Here is a 6,105-nt window from a genome sequence, read left to right on the forward strand (position 1 = left end):
AACAGTAGTATTGTATTGTATTGTATTGTATTGTATTGTATTGTATTGTATTGTATTGTATTGTATTGTATTGTATTGTATTGTATTGTATTGTATTGTATTGTATTGTATTGTATTGTATTGTATGGTATGGTATGGTATGGTATGGTATGGTATGGTATGGTATGGTATGGTATGGTATGGTATTATATTGTCATGAGATGCAATAATCAAGGTTCAACACAGCAGTTCTAAAGTTATAGTATCTGATATATATCAGTAATTAGATGGACTTTCTATGTGTAAATCTTGTGATATTATCGGATATTTAATCAAGTCATGAGATGCAATAGTCTAGGTTCAACATGGCAGTTCTAAGGGTATAAGATCTGATAAATATCAGAAATTAGATTTGTGAGCTTTGTTATAATATCGACTAAATATCTGATACTAGAACCCTGTGAAAAAATATCTGATTTATATCCGGTTTTAAATGAGTGATAAATATCGTATAAATATCAAAGTGCCAGAAAATTCGATATCGCGCTTTTATGACTTGACTCGCACTTTCGTTCTCTCAATTCAACCTCCGCTCTCCTTTCACCATACCTTGTGCACTCGTTTCGGCTTGTGGTGAAAATTGTTTTAGTATGCCATGATCCTCATTTATCCTATTTTAGTCCTGTCAAGGGTCTAAGCCGTAGAATTTGGTCCATCACACTCATATTTCTATTTTTCTAAACGTAAACATTACGAAAAGAATAAAAGCGCTCAATTTGAAAAGGTTTTTCAAACGATATTTTACTTTCGAGCACAGGAACTCATCAATCAAATATCAAACTTGGTATAGAGCAGAATATTTTGCTGCTTTGGTCACTTTTTGCGATGTGACGTCTCGCTAACAAAACAAATTCAAACTCCGCGCGGCCATTTTAAATATTTGCATAATAAGTAGGTAAATCGATATTACCAATAATGGTACTGTACGGCACTGGTTATTGCTGAAATCGTTGTGTGGTTACAAGTTTTACCGTCATCTTTAGATCTCAACCTGTTTAGTCAAATGATTATTCAACTTCAGGAAACAAAACTGCAAAATTTATAAGAAATTGCCTCGGTCTTACGATATTGGATACAAAGGTCTTCTCGATTTTACGAAACAAATCTGTTATCCCAATCGTAATTTTGACCTCGATACAACGATATTATTGATTCTGTCTATCAACAGAGAAAAACTCAAAACACCACATATGTACAGGCAGTTAACGATCTTTGACTTGGCAGATTTTAATTAAATGCAGATTTACAGTCTTACAGAGGGTAACTATACAGTCACAGTACACAGAGTAGAGTTACAATATTATTATTTTGTAAGTTGATAATTAACCCGACCTCGCTACAATGATATTTTCAATGGATTTTCCTTGATATCGTAAAATCAGGTTTTATCTTTAAAAAAAGGAAATCCGACAATAACAAAAGGTTTTTAATAAAAAGCGCACCAATTGTTGATCATTCAAATAATAAAAGCCTTTGCAGCAACTATAGGTAACAAGCATATGGTGGTCCTTTTATTGTCCATTTGAACACTAATCATTGCTTGCGCACAGGAAACTGTTTACCGGCTTCAAAGGGTATCAAATGAATTATTGTTGCGTTTTCGAATTTGGCAATGCTTTCATCAAGTATATAACTTAACATTCGGGGAAAAAACGCTTTAACTGTAATATATAAGTTTGTGTTTTCACAAAATGCGCGTGAAAGCGAAGACAATTTGCATTCCCAGGGATGACTGCGGGATCTAAATTCATGGTTAATTCTATTATTTTGTTCAACTAGCAAAGCTACCATTAAAGCAGTATGTCCCATTATATTTCAACAAGTGTATTTCTACAAGCTATGGCGTATGAAATAAGACTGAATGGGATCAATGATTAAGCATAGTGAATAGAATGACAGTTCGTTTACTTTTTTATACATACCTTGTGGTTTCTCGTTTTCACATTCAGGTGGTTGCTCTTGATCTCGACCAAACTCTATTATACAAATGAACTGCTGGCTTTTTTATCATTTAATGGTACGCACTGGTTGTATATTGGCGATTAGTGCTTACATCCACTTGGAAACTCAAAGCGCTTTTCTGGCACTCGTTGCCATAGCTACGTGACGTAAGCGAAAATCGGCCAATGTAGATTTCCACGCCACTTGCCTTCACCTGCACATCTCCAAGACACACAGATTCTATTTAATTACGATTGATAATAGCGTCTGATGAATCTATATTTAGATGCTCATTACAAGGCAACATTTTCATGTTTTTTAGTTCTACTTGGAGAACTCGTGATTTCTGCTTGGAGCTTATCAAACTACAGTAGACGACTGCTGAAAAGGGGCTATAACGGTAAATTTTCGAATGCTGCAAATAAAATTGTTTGCCTGAAGCCATCTTTATCATATTGTGAATCACAAAAGGGCCATTTATTAACTCGCTAACAGCTTGTGCGTCGTCAGCTTTATTAAGAAGCGCTCCGCTAATCCATTCAAGATGAAATGCAATACTCAAAAAAATGATTTTTCAATAATTTGTCTATAGACTTATATTTGTCTCCTGATTACAAAAATGTGTTTCTTTTTAAAATCGAACAAATATTAAATATTTTATGGATTTTTCCTTATTTTTCTCGGCTTGACCCCGAAAAACACTACAAAATTTGAACCAAGTATCGCTACCTGCAGCGTGAAAAATAAACAGCGCAGAAACACAACAACAACACAGGAGGCAACCAGGATATGTGCTCTCAATATTATTTTAATCTCAGCTTAATCCAGTTAAAATAAAATATTTGACAGATTTTCTCAAATATAGCCTCGCATCCATCATTTTGCACGATCGTCAAACCGACAAATTGAGGCCTTAAAAGTCGCATCTGGTACATTGCTCTATCAAAAATAGTCATTTTTCCTGAAAAGACAGTCACATACTTGCCTAGAATCTGAAATAAAATTTTGGGGATAATAAAATCCGGAGCGCTGAGAGCGCCAAGAAGATACAACACTTCACAGGTTATTGACCTTTCAAACTTGGGCTAACTGTGACACCAACAGCTGAATTGGCAGTGAAATTTGGCTTTTGCCGACGCTCCCACCTCGAAACAACGCTGAAAACAAATTTGAGGACCAGTAAATATGTGTTTTATCACTTGCATTCTTCGTTGTGCGAGATGATTTAGGCAAAACACGTATTTGAATGCGTATTTGAATAGATTATAACTAGTCTTGCTTAATGTTTGTGTCCAAACAATTCGTAACATAGATCAAAACAACAAATTAAGTGGTATCGAATTTTGCTCACCTCAGCTTGGGAAAGTACTTGATAGGCATCGTTTTTTATCAATGCTTGTTCCTCTACAAGCGCATAAAATCCCTTTTAACTCGCTTCGGCTTGCGATCTCGGAATGTTTTTTCATGGTGCTTCCACGTGACAGGCAGTGCACACAGGAGTCCCAAAGTTTCTCCAAACACAATGCAAAAAAAGAGAGAAAACAGAAAGAGAAACTCATCAAAAAATCTGATTCCTTATTTTGGAATAGAATAAAATAAATAATGTCCAACCGTAAGGATTGCTTGAAATTGTTAGCCATCGAAGTTATCGAATGATGGATTTTATTTCAATGCGGAGCGGAAGTTACACATCTTGTGTGAAATTGAAAGTTGGTAATAAATAGAAGTTTTTCATGCCAGTACCAGGTACGTTCTATGAGTGTTTATACACTTTAGCTCTGTCGATAAGGAAATCTGGTTTTGGCACTGTCCACGGGGGGATCTTGCTCTAGCGCTGTCCACGGGGGGATCTTGCTCTGGCACTGTCCACGTGGGGATCTTGTTCTGGCGCTATCCACGGGGGTTTCCTGCTCTGGCGCTGTCCACGTGGGGATTTGGCTATGGCGCTGTCCACGGGGGTTTCTTGCTGTGGCGCTGTCCACGTGGGGATTTGGCTCTGGTGCTGTCCACGTGGGGATCTGGCTTTTGCGCTGTCCACGGGGTATCTGGCTCTGGCTCTGTCCACCGTGATATCTGGCTCTGCCTTTGTCAATAAGGAAATCTGGTTCTGCCGCTGTCCACGGGGGTCTTGCTCTGGCGCTGTCCATGGGGGTTTCTTGCTGTGCCGCTGCCCACGGGGGGATCTTGCTCTGGCGCTGTCCATGGGGGTTTCTTGCTGTGGCGCTGCCCACGGGGGGGATCTGGCTCTGGAGCTGTCCACGGGGGATCTTTCTCTTGTCCACGGGGGGATCTGGCTCTTGCGATGTCCACGGGGGTATCTGCTCTGGGCGCTGTCCACCGTGGTATCTGGCTCTGGCTCTGTCAACAAGGAAATCTTGATCAGGCGCCGTCCACGGGGGGATCTTGCTCTGCGGCTGTCCACGGGGGGGGGGATCTTTCTCTAGCTCTGTCCATTGGGGGACCGGCTTTGGCGCTATCCACGGGGGGATATGGTTCGGGCGCTGTCCACGGGGGTATGGTTCGGAGGTTCTCGCTCTGGCGCTGTCCACGGGGGGATCTGGCTCTGGCGCTGTAAACAGGAAAATCTGGATCTGGCGCTGTCCACGGGATATCTGGATCTTGCGCTGTCCACGGATATTCCACTTTCCGCTTAGCGCGTCTCCAGTGACTGACCAAAATACTAGGCAGCAGCAGTTTTTACGATTACTGCGCCATCTGATGCGCCATGTGCATCGCGGTGGCTTGAGCAGATAGGGAGCTTTGTGTATTTTCCTTCAGGGTCAAACAAACCTGGACAGCAAATCAAACTGTATGTTATAAAAAGTGGTTATTCATGAGCGTCAATGTTAAAATTGTTTTACCTGCACTGGCCAGAAGCAGCTTTGCTTCGTAATTTAGCGATAAAACGGATATGCTTCTTGATATCTTGAGTGCAGTTTGTGATATTCACGCACTGCACTATATCAGGGTTGTCTTGACTAGCGAAACACGCCCCGCCTACGAACTGAGACTATGAGCAAAAAGCCATATTCATTAAAACTGTGCAAAACAGCAACACAGCAAGAAGAAACCAGTGTATAAAAACTCATAGAACGTACCTGGTACTGGTATAAAAAACTATCTGTTTATTGCCACATGTCAATTTCACACGAATAAAATCCATCACCGATAACTTCAATGGCTTACAATTTCAAACAATCCTTACAGTTGGACATTATTTATTTTATTCTATTCCAAAATAAGGAATCAGATTTTTTGATTGGTTGCTCTTTCTCTTTTCTCTCTTTTTTTTTTTGCATTGTGTTTGAGAAACTTTGGGATTCCTGTATGTGCTGCTGGTCACGTGGAAGCACCATGAAAAACATTCAGAGATCGCAAGCCGTTTTTATGCGTTTGTAGAGGAACAAGCATTGATAAAAAACGATGCCTATCAAGAACTTTCCCAAGCTGAGGTGAGGAAAATTTAAAACCACTTAGCTTGTTGTTTTGATCTATGTTACGAATTCTTCGGACACAAAGATTACGCAAGACTAGTTATAATCCATTCAAATAATCACTCAAATACGTGTTTTTTTTAAATCATCTCGCACAACGAAGAATGCAAGTAATAACACACATATTTATTGGTCCTCAAATTTGTTTTCAGCGTTGTATCGAGGTGGGAGCTTCTGCAAAAGCCAAATTTCCCTGCGAATTCAGCAGTTGGCGTCATAGTTAGCCCAAGTTGAAAGGTCAAATACCTGTGAAGTGTTGTATCTTCTTGGCGCTCTCAGCGCTCCGGATTTTATTATCCCCAAAATTTTATTTCAGATTCTAGGCAAGTAAGTGACTATCTTTTCAGGAAAAATGACCATTTTTGATAGAGCAATGTACCAGATGCGACTTTTAAGGCCTCAATTTGTCGGTTTCACGATTGTGCAAAATGATGGATGCGAGGCTATATTTGAGAAAATCTGTCAAATATTCTATTTTAACTGGATTAAGCTGAGATTAAAATAATATTGAGAGCATATATCCTGGTTGCCTCCTGTGGTGTTGTTGTGTTTCTGCGCTGTTTGTTTTTCGCGCTGCAGGTAGCGATACTTGGTTCAAATTTTGTAGTGTTTTTCGGGGTCAAGCCGGGAA

The 6,105-nt window shown here is 39.7% G+C and overlaps 1 long non-coding RNA gene across 1 annotated transcript; it reads left to right on the plus strand.

The window, feature by feature from the left end:
- The first annotated feature begins 5,321 nt into the window (after positions 1–5,321).
- Positions 5,322–5,992, plus strand: LOC125561348. Its single transcript, XR_007307382.1, has 2 exons — positions 5,322–5,432; positions 5,627–5,992. It is a non-coding gene; the product is annotated as an uncharacterized LOC125561348 (long non-coding RNA).
- Positions 5,993–6,105: the final 113 nt, after the last annotated feature.

The sequence above is a fragment of the Nematostella vectensis genome, chromosome 3 (assembly GCF_932526225.1).
Source record: "Nematostella vectensis chromosome 3, jaNemVect1.1, whole genome shotgun sequence".
Taxonomy (NCBI): Eukaryota; Metazoa; Cnidaria; class Anthozoa; order Actiniaria; family Edwardsiidae; genus Nematostella; species Nematostella vectensis.